Raw genomic sequence first — 25,671 nt, forward strand, 5'->3', positions numbered from 1 at the left:
CAAAATTTATATAAATCTTTGAATTTGAACAAATAGGCTTACTCTTGAGCAGGCCCTTGAATAGGTTTAGACGAGACAATACTTGAAGTGTTTTCATAGAAAAATTTACCTGCCTGCCTTCCTGCCTTGTGCTATTCAGAATGTAGGGTAATGATGAAAGGCTGTATAGAACAAGAGCAAGAAGAGAAAGAGAGATAAGTAATTTCAAATCTGGCGCACAAGATGCAGGGAAAAAAATGAAGAATATTCACAGAAGCTCCTTAGGGCCATTAAAGGCAAAAGGCCAAACTTTTCTAGGACTCTTTTCCATTGTTCTCTTTTCTTCTCTGGGCGAATCCTCTTCTTTCTGCCCTGGAATCCTCCCAGCTATCAAACCTCACCTGAAAACATGAATCCTGTAGATTAGAATTTTTTTTATCATCACCAATGTGAACACCATTCCTTATCAACCAAATCAAAGAGGATATATAATTGAAAAGGCAAAATAAATAAATATACAAATAAAGCTATTAGGATAAAATCAAAATTTGTGTAGATACTTTCTTAATAGTAAATAGTATATTAATCAAAGAACATTTGGTTATTGTTTAATCATATAGTCAAGAAAGCATACTCATTTTTCTCATATTCGTGTTTAAATCAAATGGGGCAATGTACCTTTAGATATCAATATTACTGCTATTTCTTGATCAATCCATAACTTAAAATAACTACCTAAGGCCTTAACTATCAAATACTTATTAATAGATGAGGCAATTTAAAATATGACTCCAAAAATGATAAAAAAAAGTAATATGAATTAAAATTTTAACAAAAATCATATAAATTTAAAAAATAAAAAATTATATTCCATATTTTTTTATATTATATAAATTGTGACATACATTTTTCATATAAAACACTACAAGAATTGAATACTCCAAGTGCCATGTCTACTTATAAAATCTAGGCATTAACATTGATTAGGCACGATGAATTTAAGGCAAGTTTTCATGTCAGCTCACCTGTCTCCAACAAGCCTGTGCATTCTGCAGATGAGATCTTCTTCCTATTCAGTCATTTTAATAAATTCCCACTCGATACTACGAACCTCTACCCTGAACAACAACAACAAAAACAATTTTAGAAACTTGTGTTAAACTAACCTAGCCAAAAGAAGAAAGAAAAATCCCATATCATTGATAATAGAACAAGATATGGAACACAAAAGTGGACGAGAAAATTAAGAGAAAACCACAAACCCTGACCTTCATTTTCACGATTGGTGATTTTGGCTGGCTCCTGGCTGTGTTGTCGATCCATAATCTTCACAAGAAAGAGATTAAAGGAATGAAATAAATCAAGTAACTTTCCCACGTAAGTAAGGTGTGAAACGTTGAGGCTTGTGTTTTTTGATGACCAAAAAGAATACGGTATGTTTCTGAATAAATGCTGCATATATTTTATTTTGTCCAATCGACGTACCTTAAAAGTCTGCTTCTTGTTCTTTGACTCGTTGGCTTGTATCTAATGGACTTATAGTTGATAAGTTGACAGCGTTGATCAAAGAGGGAGAGAGGGTAATTGCAAAAGCTGTTAAAACGATTTACTGTTCCATCAAAATTGAAGGTTTCTTTGCACGTTGGCTCAGTGGTAGGTGTATGATCCAATCTTTGGCTAAGTGATTTGCTTATGATCTCTGCTCAAAGAGTAGATTTTCAAATCTCTTCCCCAAATAAAAAAGAAGGGTTTTTTTTTTTTTTTTTAAGTAATATATATGGTAAATTCAATTACAAACTCTTTATTGTTAATTGTCAGTATGCGGCAGGACTCAAAGATATATACAAATTAGCTTTTCAACATTAGATTTGATCGTGTAATATATATATGAAGGACATCTATAACCTGAAAAATAGACATAGTATTACTATAAAAGGGTATATCTTCAATTAGACATAGAAATGGGAAAAGAAAATTTGTTGTCTGCAATGCGAGTGCGAGCATTTACATTAATTTCCAAGTAACATTCCTCTAATATTAAATGTGTAAAACTTATCCTCACAGAATTTGTCCCACATTGATGAAGATTACACCAATGCGGACACATGAAAGCATTTATTTAGAGGCAGGCAGGAATCTGCACCAGGCGTTGGCGTTGCAAGTGGATCAGTACTCCTTAACCTCCTAGAAATGCCTGCTTAAGAAATTTGCCAGGTTGGGCGCAGCTTCATTACTGCAGCAGGATTTCTAAATAAACATACATTATTTACTCTCTTCCAACAAAGGGTTATTTTATTTTATATTTTTCAGTGGAAAAAAGTTGACAATTTGATATATGCATAGAGGTGTTTATAGATTGGGTGAAGTCCGGTTGGTATCTTCAAATCTTTACCTAAGGCCTGACTTGGTATGCCATAATGACCAGAATATACTAGATTATTATTAACAAATATTAAAATACTATTTTATATTAATATTTTAATAAATGTTTAAGAATTAAATTTAAATAAATATATTTTTATTAATAAAATAATAATTTAGACTGAGTCCAATTTAAAATCTTTATGTGAGGCTTAACTCTGGTCGGGCTCAGCCTGCAGGCCTAACAGCAACCCGGTCCATGGATAGCATGCAGGAGCAAATATATTAATAATGTATAGATGAGCAATTAAGATTAAGCATGTGTGAGAAACATATCTTGATTCATTGAACAAGTCATAGGGGTTTAAGATTAACCAGCTAGCATGTATGACTTTGCCTCATTTGAGGGATAAGGATCTCGACAAAAATCCTACAAATAATAAGTCCTATTTACTTTCTTTTGCTGGGTGGTGCCATCAACGAGAACTCCAAATTCTGAAACACGAAATCTCCTAGTACTAGCTACGCAGGCATCCACTAGTTCCAAGGATCAGTAGATTATTTCATTGCTGAAACAATGAAATTTTCATGCGCTGCGCTGTAGAATTCTTCACTCAAAGGTCAAAGCTGAATGAAGTAAGAATATTGCGTATATACTAGTCATTAAGTATCATGCATGAAATGATTGAAATGAATACATAACATTTCTTTCCATATAGCTAGCAAAATTCCTGCACATAAAAATCATTAAAAAAATAATTAAAAACACTGAAAACATCACGCAAGAATAATTTTATTAATTTGACAAACTGTCAACTAGTACACTCAATTAATAATTTAATGGAACCAATCACACAAATTTTTTTATTTTTTAAATTGAGTTACACATATATTTTCTAAATTACATTCAAAATCTTATATAAAACTGCACCCCATTTCTTTTAGCCTCGCAAACTATTTTTTTTCTTTTTAACCTCTTAAAATCATAAAAAAAATAATATTTTTATACTAGAACTTTAAATCTTAAAAAATTTATCAATAAAATAACTTTTAAATAAATAAACAACTAAAATAAAAATATAAAATTTGATTTAACTCCAACGCTTAAAAAAGGAATCAGCATAGCAGACAAAGTGACAGCAATAGCACTTGGTTAATTTGTCTTTCTATTAATTCTTTCAACATATAATATTAGTAGTAATATATTTTTTTAACCAAAAAGTATTACTACCACTATTGACTGGCTAGGATTTAATTATTGCATTTCTTGTTTTTCTTGGTTCTTCAGAGTCATTGCCTTCTAGGAATGCATGAAAAAAATGGGTTAGGTTTAGGCCACCTGGGGTGGGAGTGGTGTAATTAATCCACTACCATGGGACAGAACCAAAGCCACATTTGTCCTATTTTCTAGTGTACTTAAGGCTTATTATTATCACAATAATTAATGTTTAATCCTCTCATGAGTCAACTGTCCTTTATATCATTTTAAAATTTTAAATTCAAGTCTCAAAAAATCTTCTCTGATAAAAAAATTAGAGTTTTTTTTTTTCTTGTAACAGGATACATTACAATCTTAATTCTCAAAATAGTGTACTTTTAATTTTTTTCGTAAATAAGGTATTTTAAATTGTCTAACTTCATGTCATAGTCTAAATGGTCAAATTGCCAACATGGCAATTAGTAGCATTTTATGGTTTTTTTCTTTTTAATTTCTTCTTTTTCTCCAGTTATACTTTACTTTTTCTTCTCTTCCATGCGATCAGCACTACGGAAAAAATTAACCGATACTAGTGTGATAATGCTAGGCTCCAATTTGCAACATCCAATAAAGTTAACTTCATCAAACCTCACTTTTGTCTTTTTCTTTTTCTCCACAAACAACTTATTCATTTCCTTTGGCTTGCCACACTAAACAATCGCAATACTTATTGTTCATGATAGATGAGACCTCTCAGCAAAAGATAAAAAAAAATATAAAACTCCTTTTAAAATTTCTTATTTTTAGCAATTAGATGATTATTATACTTTAAGTTTTTCAATCACATCTTTTTTGTGGCATTCTGTCAAACACCAAACCTTCAATATCCATTTCAAGTTTTCAACTCACATATCTTTTGATATCCAACAAGGCCATCATTACTTTTAAGAAAAAAAATACCAACAACTTATGAAATATCAATGAATTATGACAGAATTCGTGTAAACAATGGAACAAAAGAATTAAATCCATTGTAGAGTCACTTTCTTTTTTTTGGATAAATGAAAATTTTTTATTTAAAAAATTCAAAGAAACAGAGCAAACCTCTGCTGGAAGAAATAACAAAAAGAAAAAAGGAGTACAATAAACAATTATTGACTTATTCTCCGGTTATTACAAAGAGTATTCTTTGAATGCTTGATGACTATATTAGAATAAAATCGAACAAAAATGAACCCATCGCAGCAACTTATTGAAACACTTCTTCTGGAGTTTGTTTGTATGATTCCTTGAATTCCTCTGCCTCCAAATATATTAAATAGATGCTCTTCATGCAAGTTTGAGTAGAATAGAAGTCTATTCAGCAAGTGTTTTTCAAGGAAAAAAATTCCAATGATTTAATCCAGAACTTTTTAATGTAGTTGAAAATTTGTTGGAAATGAGAGAAGTGTTCTGAATTATTTTATATTGTAACAAAAAGATTAAACAATAATGGTTAATAGAAGTGGTGAGGGGAAGGAAAAGTAAGAAAATGACAAATGATAAAAAAAAAAATAAAGCCAACTTCCAGGTAAACAATCATACATGTGTAGACTAATGACGTATAGTTGACATGGCTTTTAGTACTCTTAAGGAAAAAAAGATTAAAGTGCCTCCCTTTGGTAATAAAGATTTTAATATACGCTGATATAGGAAAAAACTCCAAAACAAGCAGAAGCAGTGACTGCAGCCATATAATTATCAGGTTTATTAAGTCACAATAAAATTTTAATACATATATATATATAAAGAAAAAGGAAAATCAAATCTTCTAAATCAAGTGACCTAGCTAGAAGCATGCATTTTTCATGTGAATGCACTCACCATTCATCTGTGATTAGCAATATATTTATCTTATCCCACACGTAAGCCCATGAACATAGTTGCATGCACCTGAATTTATCCAATTGAAAGCGTTATAAATATATTATACTAGCATTATCCGTAATGCTTTCTCAAACATCACACTGCACCTCTACGCATCTATTCTAACTTCTTAAAAAATAGAATTAAAAATTTTTAAATAGGAATATGTAATCACCTTGCTTTTAATTGCCACGTGATGATCGGAATATGTATAACGTGTAGTACCTTCTTGTTCACTATTATGTGTCTAATTTGCTTTATTTTTATTTGCATTAACCAAACTAGATTTCAAAAAAATGAATCAGAAAATTATTAATTTATATAATTAATTTCAATAGTGAATTTTGACTGTATAATCTTTTTACTATATAAACTCTTAAAATTTTGAAATGGAACTTTTTACTTCATCTGTCTCATAAATGCTGTCTTAATTTGATTTTTAACGGTCAAATTTTTTCTAACTTTGATTTCACTTTACTTAAAATATATTAATAATTAATATAAAAAAAAAACTTTTCAAAACCTTGAATGAAGATATTTTCAGATAAAAGTTTATAAAAATTTAGTTTGATAAAACATTTAAAATATCAATGATTAAAAGTAAAAAAAAAAAAAAAAACCAAAAAAGGCCAACTTAAACATTATTTATGGACGCAAGAAGGGACCAGGTAATTAGTAACACACACACACACATATATATATATATATATATATATATAATATCATGTAGTTTCCTTTAATTCCTCAAGGTAATTAGTAACATATATCATGTAGTGGAGAGCTGTTCAATCGAAATTATGATAATTGGTGAGAATAAATAACATATACAATATATGATATGAGATATATTCTCCTAATTTGTAAACAAAATGGTAAAGAGACATTTTTTAATTACAAGTAATCTTCAAAAAAATATTTTAAACATAAAATTAATTTAAATATGATATCCCAATAAATTTCATTTCTATTCCATATATATCCTTTTTCATTTTGTTTAAAAATTTTTCAGCAATACTAAAAATTCCAAGAACTTAAAAAAATTTTACACAATGTTCATGTCAGGGCAAAAGCTACAAATTGTCACAATATGGATCATTTTAGTTTTTTTTATTAAGTAAATATTAAACCTATCCCTGCAAGTTTTAGAGGGTGACAAAGACTTGGGGTTATCGAGGAGGAGTCGTGGGACAATTTGGATCACATTTTATGAAAAAAAGGGTCATACGTATATATATATATATATATATATATATATATATATATAGATAGAGAGAGAGAGAGAGAGAGAGAGAGAGAGAGAGAGAGAGAGAGAGAGAGAGAGAGAAAGAGTAGTTCCAGAAATCACTAAGCTTCAATATGAATAGGCTAAAGCATTTGCAGCAAAGGAATTTATGAACTTCAATTGACATCATACGATATCCTTGAAATGAAAGAATTAGCTCTAGGAATATATTCTGCATTCTTGTGCACCATTTGCATTTGCTTGTAAACCGAGTGAATATTGTGTTCAAGATCACATTGATCTATTGCAAATTCGGCCCCACCTGACCAACAGCGTTGAACTTTTATGAATGCTCGAAATAATCCCAATTCCTCTTAAAACCTTCTGACTTACTCTTATACTTATTAATTTTTTGTAGAAACCAAAAAATTAATCGATTGAATTAGTTTTTTTTTATCAGTTTCGATCAGATTAGTTGATGATAATACAAGGTTAATTAATCCTTGTTTATTTGTATTTTTATTCATATCCATTCTACTTTAACTCAAGTGTGAAAGTACACGGTCGAGATATGTTCAATTATATATATATTTGAAAGATTAATTTCTCATACTCATATCTATATGTAAAATACGTATACTTCACAAAAATTAAAAATTGGAGTAACATATAAGTCTAAACGTGAATACATAATCGTGATTTGATCCAGTAGTATCAAATCAAAATGTGCAAGTTCTTTTATGATATATTAGTTGGTTCCGATTACTATAGAAGTTTTGATAATCAGAAAAATATTTGACACAATTAATTAAGCATCAGAAACCCAATGTTGGGTCGATGATATATATATATATATATATATATAATTTTATGCTGTTTTCGAGTCGGTTCTCCTTGCTACAAGATAAAGAATAAAATGTAAAAGAAATTGCTACCAGGTGTACTATAAATTCTATATTTTTAGGCTTATTTTGTCTTCATTAATTACGATATGCAACAAAAGTTAAATCGAACAGTTTTTAGGATATAATGAAACTTATTTTATATCACCTTATACTTATAAAATCAAATTATTAAACATTTTTTTGATGAAAGAGGGTGATATTTTTTTAGTCATAATTTTTTGTAATAAATAATATCGAAGAGACTTATTCTTAATTTGAGAATGAGAAGAAAAGAATTGAATATGTTCTAATTGGGATCAAACTAACAGTACCAAACCCAAATAAAATATGAAGGGTTATGCTGGGATGACGACCAGTATAAAATATAGTCAAACCATGAGGAGAGACCACAATAAAAATTTTTGTTACGTTGCCTCCTAGCAGCGTGCTACATCGAAGTCCAAGTATAGTGCCAAATGGGCAAAAGTTGCTAGGTCATCACCCGAAAGCAATGTGCCACATTGTCGCCCAAGTGTAATGTTAAATAGGCAAAGGTTATTGTGTTTTAATGGAAGAACATGAGCAAAGAAGCTAGTTTATGGGGGTAAGTTACGTTTCATTACTTGGAATATAGGATTGTTAACTGATAATTGATTATGACTAGGAGGGGAATTAATATTATATGTCTCCAAAAAACTAAGTGGGTAAGGGAAATGGCTAAAGAAATAGAAACCGAAGGCTCTAAGCTTTGGTACACAAGTAAGGAAATGAGTAAAAATAGAGTGGGAATAATTATAGATAAAGATTGAAAGATGATGTGTTTAATGTTAAAAGAAAGGGAGATAGAATTTTACATGTTAAACTTATATTAGGAAAGGAAATTGTTGATGTCATTAGTGCTTACACCCTACGAATAGGTTTGGATTAAGCGAGTAAGCAAAAATTTTGGAAAGATTTAGATGAGGTAGTGCAAGCCATACCAAATAGCGAAAAATTGTTTATTGGAGGAGACATGAATGGTTATGTAGGCAAGGATTGTAGTGACTCTGAAAAGATGCATGGAGGATATAGATTTGGAAAAAGAAACAAAATCGAGGACAATATTCTAGAGTTTGCTATTGCATTTGACCTAATTATATTAAAGACGTATTTTAAGAAACGAGAATCACATTTAGTCACTTTTAGGATTAGGTCAAACACTAGTCAAATTTATTTTTGTTTTACAAGAAAAGATGATAGAAACAGCTATAAGGATTATAAGGTTATACTGAGTGTGACAGCACAATATAGACTTTTAGTTCTAAATATCTTTCACATTCTAGATCAAAGAGGATACGTTAGAGTCATGAACCATGTATTAAGTGGTGAAACTTCAAGAGGGATAAAATGTTAGCTTTTAGGGATAGACTAGTAAAAGAAGTTGAGTAGAAGCTTGATGAGGATGTATAAGTAATGTGAAAAAAATTTTCTACTAGAATTCAAAGGGTTGTTAAAGAGACTTTTGGCAAATCTAGGGATCATGCACCATTAGCAAAAGAATCTTAATGGTGGAATAAGGAGATAAAAATGACAATTAAAACTAAGTAGAGGTGTTATAGGAATTTAAAGAGTAACAGGGACAAGACGAGTTATCTTAAGTATAAGACAACCAAAAAAGAAGTCAAAAAGGTTATTTGAGATTCAAAGACTATGATCTATGAAAAATTATATAAAAACTAGAGACAAGAGATGGAGAAAAAGGGTTATTCAAAATTACTAAAATGAGAGATAAGGAGAATATAGATCTTAATGGCATAAGACATATCAAAGACAGTGATGAAATAGTTTTAGTAAAAGATGAGGATATTAACAAGCGACGGAGAGATTATTTTGATAATCTCTTTAATGGTAATTTTGTATATGATATAGGTGAGCTTAACATACATTTTAAGAATATAAATCATATGTATAAACATAATATTAAAAAGTATGAGGCTTGTAAACACCCATTTTGTTTGATCTCCTTTTAATCTAAATATAATAATAATAATAATAATAATAATATTATTATTATTACTATTATTATTATTATTATTAATATTATTATTATTATTATTATTATTATTATTCTTATTATTGTTGTTATTGTTGTTGTTATTGTTGTTATTGTTGTTATTATTATTGTTGTTATTGTTGTTATTGTTGTTGTTATGGTTGCTATTGTTGTTATGGTTGTTATTGTTGTTATTATTATTATTATTATTATTATTATTGTTGTTGTTGTTGTTATTATTGTTATTATTATTGTTATTATTATTTTTATTATTATTATTATCATTTTTTTAATTCTTCTGACATTTCTTTTTCTTCTTCTTCATTCCCTAAAGTTTCAGTGCATTTAATGTAATAAAAATCCTCTACACTGCCTAATTTTTGCAGCATGAAATAATTTTCAAAATTTTTCCATAAAAGAACCCTAAAAAGTCCACAAAATCTCAAAAAATATAAGATTTTGATCAATTAATTAGCTTTATAAATAGAGCCAATTCTTGCAAGTAAAAGAAGACATATAGAGAACCTAAAGGAACATTACCAAAAAAAAAAAAAAACACAAGAAGTAATTTTTTTAGGTTATTAGGTTACTGCCATTCATACACAGAAGCATAAACAAACAAAATATCATAGTCCTCTTTGAATTGAGGAATTGATAGCAAAAAAAAAAAAAATTCAGAAACAAAAAAAAATTGAAAATGAAGAATTTTGCAATATTGAGTGGCCAGAATCAAACTCCCAGGAAGAATGGGTATTAATTTTGCAAAATATCACCAGTACTCAGGTTATATAAAAGGCTCCATTGATGCCACAAAAGCCATGCCGTACAAATGTGGTGACAAGCCATGGGTTCCATTTTTAGGGTCGTGGGGAGGTATAAGTTATGCTTTAGCAATGGTTTGTCAACAATTAGGGTTATAGCAGTTTATTCTAATGACTCATGGGCTTTGCAAATTGGAATTTTCTTTTGAGGAACCGTGATTTTTGGGAAAGGTGAAAGAGATTATCAAAAAATAGAAGCAAACTTCAAGAGTAGATCATAAAGGGTATATAGATAAAGCTACACTTGATATCTAATATGGAAGAGGCAATGCATCAAAACAAAGTTGGTCCAAAAGAAAAGAGACTGTGCCATAAAAAAGACACCCATCTTAAAGATGTCCCTAAAGACATAAAAATTATGAAGTGCAAATTTGAAGAAGAGAAAGAAATATGAGAGCTTGAAAAGAATAGGCTTTAGCATGAAATTAATGAGTGGAAAGATAAGATTGAGAAGAGCAAAGGAAAATTTTAAAAGCTTAAAAAAAAACAAAAAGAGATATCTAAAAGTTTGCACAAGTCCGTTATTTCAATGACCACTCAATTTAAAACATTCAAAAAAATGTAGAACAATTTTAGTCTAATTTGTTATCTAAGGAAGAAAAATTTTACCAATCTATGAAAGAAAAAAAGATACTACAAGGTGTCATGGATAACTTAAAATAAGAAATACACTATCAACATAAAAGTCATTCAAGTCTTGAAAGAAGAACAAGATTAATTTGAAATTAGAGCAAAAAAAACACAGTATTGGAAGGAAGAATGTCTCCTAAAGGAATTTCAAGCCATTCTCTTGGTAGAAAAGATAAGACAAGTTAGTTTTAAAGCAAGAAACATGGCTTAATAAGCTAAACAAGTAAAGGAAGAAGTCTATCCAGGACAGCATAGCCAACATTGACTAATTTTTTAGATAGTGCTTATGAATAGTACAAACATATATAGCACTTCTTTTGAAAATTTTAATATTATAATATTATGGTTTGAATGTAAGAAGTCTTTAGTAAGATAGTATGGTAAACTCAAGGTTGTAATATTACAATTTAAGTAATGTGACATTATGATGTGGTGCTTCAAGTTTAGACTTAAAATCTTTTGTAAATATTGGATACATAATAAGCACATCCTTTACATTCATGTATGCATGCATCATACGTGCATTTCATTCAATGTTAATTTTTTTAAAAAAAAAATGCATCATGACTAAAAAAAAAGCCCCTTGAAATAATAAATCTTGAAGAGTTTCCCTTAACCCTATCAGGTGTAATAATAGTTACATTGTTAGGAAATATAGATCAGACTACTCCTCATTGTTACACTTGCTCACAAGTCAGAATCATGAAAAATGAGCAAGCATCTAGAATGAAAATGATGGAAAAAACTCAGTTTAAGATATAAGAATAGATGATTAGGTCTTTACAATAGTTGATAGAACAAATGACTAGATCTCAATAAGAGATTCAAAAAGAAAAGACTACAACGATAAACATGATAAGATAAATGACTAAAGGAAAATAGGTAGCTGAAGAAGTGACCACCGAGAAAGAGCTCCAAGCTCAAGAAAATACTAGTAACAGGAAAGATCCATTGTATCCACCAAGGTTCACTCCACTCTATGCTTAAACCTCACATCATATGTATCCACAAATGATACAACCTGAAATGTAGCCACATACTCAGTTTAATTTACCTTTTTTCATAGTTCAACCATGGAGTCAAGGACACGTTGGTCTAAACATTAGGGCAAGTCATGTTGATCCCATTATGGTCCTAAATTTAGATGATCCAAAAGAACATGAAAAACTAAAAAAAAGGCACATTTGAACAATCTAAGAATATAAAAGCAAAGCAAAAATTTGATCTCTTGAAAGAAATGCTACAAGCTATTGAAGGTGTGAATATTTTTTACACAATTGATACAAGTGAACTCAGTTTAGTTCTAAATCTGGTAATCCCACCAAAGTTTAAGATACCAAATTTTAAAAAATATGATAAAACCAAATGCCCTATGGCACATAGCATCATGTTTTACTGAAAAATGACCTAGCATACAAACAACGGTAAGTTATTTATCCATTGTTTTTAGGATAGTCTTACTGAATCAGCTGTCAGATAGTATATTAAATTAGATAGGAATAGGATTCATTCATGAAAAGATCTAACGAAAACATTTGTTATTCAATACAAACATGTTACAAATATGGCTCTAGATAGACTATCCTTATAAAATATGAAAAAGAAGGCTAACAAAAATTTTAAAGAGTACGCCTAAAAATGGTGAGATATTGTCGCCCAAGTTTAACCTCCCAAATGAAAAAGAATCAACTATTCTATTAATAAATACCCTTCAAGCCCCATACTATGACAAGCTCATTAGTTATGTCATAAAAAACTTGTTGATATGATGATTACGGGTGAGATAATAAAAAATACCATTAAGAATGGAAAGATCAAATGGGGTAATGTTTCAGGAACAAAGAAAGAAGGACCACCCAAAAAAGAAAGAAGTAGAAGTGCAAGCTGTCACCAGTAAAAAACCAAAACCAAGACCTTTTACTATATACCACTCATATCCCATATACCAACTCTTACCCAATTATTTCTAACATTTTCGAAAACCTTTACCATTACCAACCAGTCTAAACCCAAATACCTACCTTCTAAACCAATTTTCATTATCGAGCACCTTTACCATGACCTTTTCCCTAACTAAACACCTCATATTTTAATCAAAGGAAACTTCAAAATAATTGAGAACAATTACAGTTTGATCTAATTCCTATGAATTACACAAAATTGTTCTTTTAGTTATTTCAAAAATACCGAGTGGCCTGACTACCCATAAAGCCTTTAAAACCTCTATATCTAAAGTGGTATGATCTTGAAGCTTACTGTGACTATCATTATGAGATTCAGGGCCATTCTCTAAAAAATTGTATAACTTTCAAACGTAAGGCACAAAACCTGATTGATAATGAAATTTTAAATTCACAACAAAGGTCAGACCAAATGTGGAGGCCAATCTATTGCTTAATCATAGTGGGGGATCAATAAATGCTTTAAGTAGTGAGACAACTTGAAACACTAAAAAAGAAATAAGTGAGATCAAAATCCCTATGGATCAAATATTTACTACCCTAATGAAAGCTAATATGATTTGCCCAAAACCTGAAAACATAAAAAAAAAAGAATTTCACATATAATCTTGATCAAACTTATGAATTTCATATGAGGGTGGTTCGTTATTCACTTTAGGATTACGAAGATTTTAGACAAGAATTGCAAAAGATGATAGATTCTTTCCTGATCAAATTTTACAAGAAACATGTGAAGAATTTGGTGAATGTTGTGACTGAAGATTCATCTAAGAGCAAGCTTTATCGAATGAGTTTTGAGTCTGTTACCATCTTTTATGAAAAGAAGCCAAGTGTTAAAATAGTTTGTATGAATTTTCAGCCTGTCACCATCTCTTATTATGAGAAATTGAGTGTTATAATCGATGAACTAGTTTGTATGACTATGCTAAAGATGACAATTGAGGTCCCTATCCCATATTTATACAAAATTGATAAGGCAGTCCCTTAGATCCCTTCAATGTGTAATATCATATCACAAGGTTTGAACAATAGATCCCTTTAATATGGCTCATATGATGTAAAGATAGTGAACATAACTGATGTAGGGGCATAACTCAAAATGGGCAAAGCTATACACCAAAATCATCTTGAAAGAGCATAAAAAAAAAATAAATGAAGGGAAAATGAGATAGAAAAAGAAGATAAACCACCAAATGATTAAAAGACTTACATGGCCCTAGTCCTAGACCTAGAACATAAAAATTCAATAACAAAAAAAAAAGTTTGTGAATTCTTGAAACTTATTAAACATAATAAGTATAGTGTAGTAGAGCAGTTAAATCATTTATCGGTTCAAATTTTCATGCTCTCATTGTTGTTGAATTTAAATCTCATAAAAATACCTTGCTCAAAGTATTTAATAAAGCTTATGTAGCTTATAATATATATGTAGAGAAATTTGATCGCATAATGGAAAACATCACAGTGGGAAATTTCATTTGATAGTAGAGGTGATGTAAGGCCTTACATATCCCTACCAGATACAAAGATTATACACTAGGCAAGGTGCTTATTGATAATGATCTTCTTTGAATGTCATGCCTATAACTACATTATCTAGATTGTCAGTCAACATGTCTTATATGAAGATGAGTCATATGACACTAAAGGTTTTTTATGGGACTCATTGTGAAGTGATAGGCAATATTGAGTAATCATTTCAAATTGGTCTATGTAATTTTAATATAGCTTTCTAAGTCATGGATATCACTCCTTCCTATAATTATCTTTTAAGATAACCATGGATTCACGTGGTAAAAGCTATCCCTTTCATTCTACATTAGAAAGTGAAATTCATAATTGATGAAAAAGTGGTCATTATTACTGGTGAAAAAGATTTGCTGGTGACTAAACCATCAATTTAACTATATGTTGAAATAGTTGACTAAGCGCTAGAATGTTCCTTCAGATCCTTTGAATTCATTAATGCAACCTATGTGGGTAAAGGATCAAAGATCCCTACTTCATGTCTATCTAGAGCTTTTAAGATGGCCTATAATGAAGTGGCAAGAAAAGGACAACAAATATGGACAGACTTGCAAGGGATGAAACGACCATGGATGATACCTAAGAAAAATGATTGGTTTGGTTTGGGATACAAGCCTACTCAAAAAAGAAAAATGAAGTTCATAGAAACTGAAGGCTAGTTTCTTCTTCCCCTCTATGAAACTTTCATCTCAACTAGCTATATCTATCTAGATGCAACTTCAAACATAGAGAAAGGGCTTACACCATCATTGGAGGACATCTTTACTAAAATTTTAGTACAAATTGTGGGTGAAGAGGTAACTAAAGGTTTAGGTTGTCTATAGGTGTATCTTACTCCTTTTGGTGCAGAACTAAAAAATTAACATGTTGAGGACCTGTTATTTTTAAATTTTTTTCAAAGTAATGTGTTGAACTTAATTTAAATGCTTTTGTTAAAAGCATTAAATGTCTTGTATATGTGCTTATTTCCTTATTTTCATTTGAATAAATGACAAATATAGCCTATTTGTCACATTTTTTTTTGCTTCTTTCATTTCAATTCATCGCATTACTGTACATCCCTCTATATTTCGTCTATTTCACTTATTTTTAAGTATTTAAATAATGAATGTGAAGATCATCATGATAATATTCTAGGATTTGATTTTAAAAATTCTATTTATATTGGTAAACTTGATGATGAAGAGAATGTGCAAGACCATGTAATATCCCTAGAATTATTGAGATTAATGGAATAAGAAGATAAACAAATCATGCCTTACTAAGAAATCATTAAAGTTATGAAATTAGGGGATAAAAAAACTAGAAAAAAGGTTAAGATTGGTACTCCAATGCCAATACCAATAAAGCAAAAGTTAATAAATTTACTCCATGAATATATAGATGTATTTGCTTGATCATACCAATATATGCTAAGGCTGGATACTGAAATTATAGTACATAAGCTACCTCTGAAGCCTGAGTGCAAACCAATTAAATAGAAGTTGAGAATGATGAAACCTGAAATGTTGTTAAAAATAAAAAAAAAAGAGGTGAAAAAGTAATTTGATGTGGGATTCTTAAAAGTGACCAAATATCCCGAATGAGTGACGAATATGGTTTTAGGACCTAAGAAAGATGGCAAAGTGAGAATGTGTATTGATTATTGGGATTTGAATAGAGCGAGTCCAAAAGACAACTTCCATTACTCCACATTAACACTTTAGTGGATAATAACACTATGCATTCCCTATTTTCATTCATGGATGGATTTTCAAGCTATAATCAAATCAAGATGGCACAAAAACATATGAAGAACACTACTTTTATGACATTATAGGGAACATTATTCTATAAAGTCATGCCCTTTGATTTGAAAAATACTAGGTTAACTTATCAAATAGCCATAGTAACTCTATTCCATGATATGATGCATAAAGAAATTAAGGTGTATATGGATGACATGATTTTCAAATCTCGTGAAAAAGAAAATCATTTGGATAATCTCATAAAGTTATTTGAGAGATTAAGAAAGTTCTAGCTTAAGCTCAATCCAGCTAAATGCACTTTTGGTGCAACCTCAAGAAAACTATTTGGATTTATCGTCAATAAAAGAAGAATTAAGGTCGATCCAAATAAGATACACATCATCCAAGAGCTACCACCTCCATAAATGTAAAAAGAAGTAAGAAAAGTTTTAAAGAAGTTGAATTAAATTACTTGTTTTATTTGCCAATCGATAGCCAAATGTGACCCTATATTCAAAATTCTTCTAAAACATGAGTTAAGAAAACAAGATGAAATGTCAAATCGATTTTGAAAAAGTTACAAAAAACTTATCAAACCTACTAGTATTAATGTCGCATCTTTCTGAAAAACCTTTCATTTTGTATTTGACGGTGCATGAAAAATCAATAAGATAAGTTTTGGGGCAACATGATAAAACAAGAAGGAAAGAACAAGTCATTTACTACCTGAGCAAAAAGTTCATCGACTACAAGTCCAAGTATTCACCATTGAAAAAGATATATTACACACTAACTTTGACAGCTTGTTGGCTCATATGGTATATGTTGTACCATACTACTTTGCTTATTACGAAGATGAATCTAATTAAGTATATTTTTTAAAAACCTTCATGATCAGAAAGAATAGTAAGATGTCAAGTGCTATTTTTTGAATATAACATCATATATGTATCCTAAAAGGTAATAAAAAAAGTGATATTATTGAATTTCTCATAAAACATGCTTAGAAAGATTATATGTCTGTAACATTTAATTTTTCAAATGAAGACTTAATGTCTCTACTGCTCATAGATAAATAAGAGCCTAATAAAAATTTGTGAAAGATGTATTTTGATGGCGTATCAAATGTTTTAGGACATAGTATAAGAGTAGTTTTGATATTTCCAGAAAGAGACTATTACCCAATCACTGCGAAACTAAGTTTTGATTGTACCAATAACGTGATAGAATATGAAGTATGTGTTATGGATCTTTAAGCTACTCTTGAAAAAAAGGTCTATACATTAAAAGTTTATAAAAACTCTACCTTGATCATATACTAGTTGTAAGGAGAATGGGAAATCAAAGAGTCAAAGTTGGTTTTATACTAAAAGTACATATTAAAATTAATCAAAAAATTTAAGAATATTTGGTTTTATCATTTACCCTAAGAAGAGAATCGATAAGGTCATATTTTGGCTACATTGGCAATGATGTTCAAGCTAAATGAAAATGCTAAAATCTAATCCATTTAGTTGAATTTGTAACAAAAATTAGCTCATTGCTCAAATGCTAAGGACTAAATTGATAGGAAACCATGGTATTTTAACATATTACAATATCTTAAGTATCAACAATATCCAAAGCACATGTTAGATAATGTTAGATAATGATAAGAAAACTTTGAGAAGAATAGGAATGGTTTCTTTTTGGATGAAAAAAATTTTATATAAGAGAAGTTGAGATCAAATACTATTAAGATGTGTGAATGCTACTAAAGCTAAAAAGTTGCTAGAAGAAATCCATGGAAATGTTTGTGAAACTCATGCAAATGACCATATGATGACTAAGCAAATCATGAGAGTAGGATGCTATTAGTTAACAATGGAAAAGGGATTGCATTAACTATGATAGAAAATGTCATAAATATCAAATTTATGCAAACAATATGTAAGTTCCACTAACATCCTTGCATGTTATGTTAACAACTTGGCCTTTTCTATGTGGGGAATGGATGTGATAAAAACCATTACATGAAAAGTTTTGAATGGTCATCAATTCATTTTGGTAGTAATTGACTACTTTACAAAATGGGTAAAGGCAACTTCATATGCTAATGTTACAAGAATGGTGATTTGCAAGTTCATTAAAAAGGAGATCATATGTCGATATGGACTTTAAAAAAAATTTATTTTGGATAATACTCTTAATTTGAAGAACAAAATAATGAATAAGGTCTGTGCTCAGTTTAAAATCAAACACCACAAATTATCACCTTATCTTTCAAAGTTGAATAGGGTAGTTGAAGCAACCAATAAGAACATAAAAAAAATTATTGAACAGATGATAGATGTGTATAAAAATTGGCATGAACAGTTACCATTTGCATTACATGCTTATCGAACTTTGATTTGCACATTTATAGGAGCTATACCATTTTCATTAGTTTATGGGATGGAGATAGTGTTGCCCATTAAAGTTGAAATTCCTTTCTTACACGTTCTCAAGGAAGTCAAGTTTGAAGAAGCTAAGTGTGTTCATGTTCAATATAAACAATTAAATCTTATTAAAGAAAAAAGAGTAGCTGCATTTTGCCATGGTCAGTTGTATCAGAAAAGAATGATGCAAACTTATGATAAGAAAGTTCACTTTCGATAATTTTGAGAAGGGAAATTAGTTTTAAAGAAAATTCTTCCTAACCAACAAGATCTTTGAAGAAATTGACTCATAATTGAAAAAGTCCATATTTAGTAAAAAAAGCATTTTCTAGTAAAGTACTAATCTTAACAAGAATGGATGGGGATGATTTGTAAAATCTAGTCCATGTTGATGCAGCAAAGAGTATTACACCTAAAAAAAAAAAAGTAACATGAACCAAAGAGATATCTAAGTTGAAAACTTGAAACGTTGACATAGATAAAGAAGCATTAAATAAAGTGGGGTAATTCTCAATATGTGCCAGAAGATGTCATTAGTTTTGGGCTAGCTTAGTTTGCTGCATTTTTAGAAAGTTAAGGGGCATAAATCAAGGGTTTTAGAAAAAAAGTCCATAATGAATTAGTTTATAATGATCTGAATATTTTATATGTGATTACTTGTTTTCTTTGTTGTAACTTTTTGGATAATGCGTGAAATGCTTCTCCCTTTTACTAAAATAAAATATCCTTTTGTTTATCCTTCCTTTGTCCCTTTTCATTAAAAAGAGAAATGTGCAATGTGTTGTAATTGTCATAAAACTCAAAAAATGATGAGTGAGTAACAATGACCATGAAAAACACACATATTATTTTGAAAAAAATTTAAAATGATAAGCAAAATAGTAAAGAACAAAGGTTAATGAGAAAAGAGGCCTATGAATCATAAAAGTGGTAAACATTGAATATGAAAAATCATGGAAAAAAATCTTAGCTAAACTTTGTCGACTATTGGAATAAATAGGATTCAAGATAGAAGAAAAAGAAACAAACATTGAAAAAATTCGAGGATTAAGAGAAAATGACAAAGAAAGAAGATGGTCTCTTTATTTGCATCATAAGTGCATTTAGATTAAGATCATCATTCATCACAAGACATTGTAAAAGCATGAAAATATCACTCATGCACGCATGTATCATAACAAGATAAATGGGTCTAGGATAATTCAAGACCAACAAAAGGAAAAGTCAAAATTAAAAAAAGAGTCAGCCCTCTATTTAGAGGAATCATTCAAATACCAGAAACTCTATTTAGAGAAATCATTCGAGTTTCATGACCTCTATTTAGATGAATTTTTTAAATATCATTACCTTTCAAATTTTTAATTTAAAGTTTCATTGCCTAGGGTCAAAAAAGCTACTTAAAGTTTCATAGCCTATTGTTAGATGAGCCTTTTTTAAAGTCTCATAACCTTTGATTAGAGGAGTTTTCTTTAAAGTATCATAGCCTCTGGTTAGAAAAGTCTTTTTTAAAGTTTCATAGCCTTTGGTCAGAAGAGCTTTCTTTAAAGTGTCATAGCCTCTAGTCAGAGGATTTTTCTTTGAAGTGTCATAGCCTTTAGTCAAAGGAACTCTTTTTAAAGTTTAATAGCCTCTAGTTAAATGAGCTTTTAATTTTAAAAGTCTCTGGTTACAAGACTTTCAAAATTAAGTATGATTTGTAAGATCAAAAGGCATAATCTATAAAACCCTTCAGATTTTTTTCCATAGTTTCATGGCTTCTGGTTAGAAGAGCCATTTAAAGTTTCATTGCCTTTGGTTATAAGAGCTTTCTTTAAAGTTTCATAGCCTCTACTTAGATAAACTTTTAAATTTTTTAAAAATTATTAAGCCTTTGCTTAGATGAGCTTGTCAAAACATATAGATTTAAAAATTTATAGCTAGACTTAACAAGAAAAGTCACCACCAATCTTTATCCAAGGTTCAAACCAAAGGATCATTTTTCATGATGTGATGCAACTTGGCACTTTGCCCCATTCCACATAATTTCACTACTTTTTCTTTCTTTTTTCATTCATCGTATTCCTTACAATAAGATTCTCATTACTTTACCTCAAATCATTTGTGGCATTCATTTTTTTAAGGGGTTCTTTTTTACCTTTTTTTTTTTTACTCTTTATCTTTGAGATTTTTTACGATCTTTTACCTCTTTTTTTTTTCAAGTAGATTCTTCTCAAAATTTACCCTCTAGTATGGAGGGTGATCTTTGGTTAGGTTTTTTTAGAAAAAAATCATAATAAGTTCAAAAGGGGTAACAATTTATCGTTTTATGAATGGTAAAAGAAAAATGATCATTTTTCATTTTAAACATAAATGCTTTCTTTGAAAACCATTTATTGAACAAAGACAAACATATGAACCATTATAAAAGACTGTATATCTTCAAGACATATCTATTTTATATATGCTAGCAACTCACTTCTTTTGCTTAAATAGTCTTCATAGATCACTATGAATGAGTTTTCAAAATTAAATCCTAAAATTATTGTTATCATTGTCTAAACATTCATTATTTAAAATTTGAGAATGAGAATAAAAAGACATAGATAAATAAAGCATGGAATAATGGTTTGAAAGAGAAAATATAATGAAATGCATCAACTTGCCTTTTATTAAAATGATAAAAAATGAAATATTATTGCATAAAAAAAATCTTAACATTACTCTAAAAGAAATTTCAAAATGACAGGCAACATTCAAGTAGCCTTAACATCTTTATCTTTTCCAAAATTATGCCTCCATATGATCAAACGAAAGCTTTTTATTGACATTTGGCCCCCTGATTTGTGAAAACTCACCAAGCCTTTTCGGATCAAACTTTGCACCTTGTGTTTGAAAATAGAGCAAGTTTCAATAAAATGACCTGCGTTCCTATTATTGTAATCCCATGTAGCATTAGTATTATACTATTTTGGATAAGGTGGCTTCAATGGCTCTAGAATAACTGGAGATACCAAGTTGCTCTTGACTAGTTTTTAAAATATTTCAATGTAAGTCATAGGGATAGGATTAATATGGGCTCTTTCTTAGCTATTCCAAGATCTCTTCAAATCACTTGCTTGGTTGTTAAGACTTAAAGCTAATGTAGTGATATAACTAGACCTATATATAGGTATTTGAAAAGTTGGTTGATGGGTAATATAATCATGGAACAGGTTGGTAAGGGGCATATGCAATACCATTAACTATATGATGGTAAATAGGATAAATAAGTGGTGGATATGGAGCATAACTTCTAAATTATTGCCCATCAAAATTCACAACTTGGGTTTAGATTTCTTTTTTTTTAAGCATTCTTATTTTTTTATGGTTTCTCTTTCTTGAAACTTGCCACTCTTAATAGCATTTTTAATAGTTCTTCTAAAATCACCATATTAGCAAAATTTTTGTTGCATTCCCTATCATTTTTTCATAATAAGGAGATTTTAAAGTACTTACAAGTAGCACCGTAGTCTCTTTTCAGTCAAATGTGGCTAAACTTGAACAGTCATATCCCTCCACCTTTAATTATACTCCTTAAATGATTCAGTTACCTTATTCTCCATATTTTACAAAGAAAGGTGATTAGGAGTTAGATCTATTATATATCGGTATAGACTGATGAAATCACGGGCCATTTCACTTTAAAAGTAAATAATGGTTCTATCTAGTTGGACATATCATCTAATAATAGAGCTAATAAGGCTGTCTTGAAATACATGCATCAACTAGTTTTCATTATTAGAATAGGTAACTATTTTTTGGCAGTACATGGTATTGTAGGTCATTGGACATTTTGTACCATTATATTTTTTAAACTTTGATACTTTGAACTTCAGAGGAATAATGATGTTTGGGACTAAACAGAGCCTAACAGCATTTATGGAACCATAAAAATCAATTTTCTCTACTACTTGTAACCTTTTTTTCAACAAGTTCATCTTCTGTTCAGCTTTTAAGACCTCTAAAGTTTCTACCACCTTTGACCTCAGCTTCTTTCTCTTTTGGATCATTCAAGTTAGGGATTGATATTGATTCTACTATCTCTTCAGTAAAAATAAGATTTACATAACTCTGGTAATGCCTTGGGTTTGAAGTTGATGTTATTCCAAGGTATGTATACCCTATAGGGTATATGAACTGCTGTGGTGGTATATCTTATGTGAACTTAGCTTGATACTACCAATAACTAAGAGGGTATGGAGGGTATAAAAGGTCAACCACATCTTGTGATGGATGGACTTATTGGCTGGCATTTTCTTCTATGGCTAAGCTTGATACTACCAATAACTAAGAGGGTATAGAAGGTCAACCACATCTTGTGATGGATGGTCTTATTGGCTGGCATTTTCTTCTATGGCCTTCCTTTTATTCAACTTGTTTAGGGCTTCTAAAATTTTACTCAACTCCCATTCAAGCTTCTTGTGGGCCTTTTTTATTTTTTTTAAACAATTTGCATTTTTTTGTTCCATCTATCTAGCTCAAGCTTTAGTATTATATTGATGGTGTATCGTTTGAGCAAAATTCTTGGATGGTCAGGCTATCTTTAAACCTTATGTACCACAATTAAAATGCTCATGTTACCAATCTAACCTTTTTTAAGAATTCTATATACATCAATGAATGAATGCATAAATAATGTATGAATACATGTATTGACATGTCACAATATGATGTATAGATAAATACATATGTTAGTGATGTTGGATTAAAATACAATATACAACAACTTAACAATAAATAAGAGATAAAATAAAGCTCAAAAAGTTCACTCATATGTCCTAACTATGGTTACATTCTAATGATGGGTAGATAAGGCTCTATCTTAAGGTTGGTTTCTTATGTTTTACTATATGTGGTTTGGGTTAAATCTAAATATTCCCAAATTATTCTCACATTGTTGTCCATTACAGACTAGTAAGCACAAAAATTTTCGCCCATCATAGGCTATAAACGAAAATGATTCAGTTTAAGTGAGAGTATTTTGCTAGCTACTGCAGAGTTTATCATCTCACGAGAGCATAGGTATTTTACCCCTTTCTAAGGAGGATAGAACTCAGGTATAGAGCTCATGTGATGCATATGTATGTGATAGTGTGTGTGAAAGAATACATATATATTGATTATCAATTTTCATAAGCCAAGTCAAACAATTAATAATAGTTTAAAACCAAGCAAACCAAAAATTAGGATAATTCAAAATTAATTAATAGCCCGGCTCTTAGAGTCTCCAATTGAGTCGCCAAATTATCATAACATATAGATCTAAAAATCTATAGCTAGACTTAATAAGAAGAGTCACCACCAATTTTTTATCTAGATGTGATTGGTCACCTAATGAATCTATCTTTTTAAGGGGCTCCTAAGCTTGACTAAGGATTCCTAAAAGAATATGTTCTAGTTTACTAATTAGAATATGGTGAATTTGGTTATATATGGGAAAGGTTATAGCACCCTCATATACCTATCCAAGGGATTGTACCATTTTATTTTAAATTATCTATTGATTTTAATGATCTTAAACTTAATATTGGAAATAATTTTTAAAATTTCTCCATTAATCTGGCAAAATTCTTAATAACTTCACCTCGAGAATATTCAAGAATCCCATCTGTTTTCTTGAAAAAACTCCATCGTCAAAAAACTTAATCAATTTTATTTTTATTAAAAGTTTGTTTTATTGAAAATATATCTAATTCTTCTACCATTTACGTCAAAATTAGAAATATTTTATTTTGTCAACTATAAATTTCTTAGATAATCATCCATTTGTGATTACTATGAATTTCATCCTCAAAAATTTATTTTTATGTTTATTTCTAAATTTTCTATCATTTGGGTCAACTTAAAATTTAAACTATTGTTAATTTCTTAATCCTTGGAAAGAAAATAATATGACAATTATTTTTTTTGAAGTCTCATTTAAATTCTTCCACCAATTTGGGTTAAATTTAAAAAAAAATTCTCACCTAGAGATTTTTTAAAAAAGTTACCATTTTTAATTTCTAAGATTCTCATCCTTGGATAATTGTCAAAAAATTTTCCCCACATTTTTAAGTTATATTTTTTATTTGAAAAAAATACAATTACTTTTTTTGAAATTTCATCTAAATTATTCTACCGTTTAGGTCAAATTTAGAGAAATTTCTTACTTAGAGATTTCTTAAAAAATTTACTATTTAAAATTTCTAAGAATCTCATCATTGGATAATTAGTATCTTAATTCTAAAATTAAATTTGTGTTTTTTTTAGTTTAAAAAATAAATATTAATTATTATTATTGAAACTTTATCTAAATTTTTCTCCATTTAGGATAAATTTAAAAAATTTTCTCACTAAGAATTTTATAGAAATAAACCTTTTGCAATTTCTAAAAAATTTCATCATTGGATAATTATTATTTTTCTAAAAAAAATTTATTAATTTTTTATTTTGTTTTATTTTTTAAATTTTATTCTTTAATTTTTCGTAAAATTTAAGCATGTAAAAATACTTAAAAATATATAAATAAATAAAATTAAAAAAAAAATCAAAACAGGAACCGATTCGACTCGAGTGGTGTGTGTGGCTTGACTACAAGATGGAAAAGCGACTGAAACACTCAATAAGGTGGCTCAACTTGGCTGGAGGGACAACGGTTGGAATGGGTTGCAAACTGGATCATGCTATGGGTCGGGTCAGGCTGGTGGAAACACGCAGATCCTAGGTTGAATTAAACATCAAAACGACGTTGTTTTAATTGGCTATAAAAGCCAAACTTTTTTTTTCTTCAGATTTCACTTTTGCTCTCCCTCTTTCTCTCTTTTGTTTTTCTCTCTCTCTCTCTCTAAAACAAAGAACGTCAATTGAATAGCTCACCAAATTCTAGAAACCTAAGCCGAAATCTAGGTTGTGTCGCCAAAATTTTCAAGTTTTATCGAAAACTTTATCAAAAATTGGAAAATTAGTCAAAACTTCAATTTTCACTGGAATCTTCACTGAAAACTAGAAAA

Source organism: Durio zibethinus, chromosome 11 (assembly GCF_047325235.1).
Source record: "Durio zibethinus cultivar Kanyao isolate XHJ-2024 chromosome 11, ASM4732523v1, whole genome shotgun sequence".
NCBI lineage: Eukaryota > Viridiplantae > Streptophyta > Magnoliopsida > Malvales > Malvaceae > Durio > Durio zibethinus.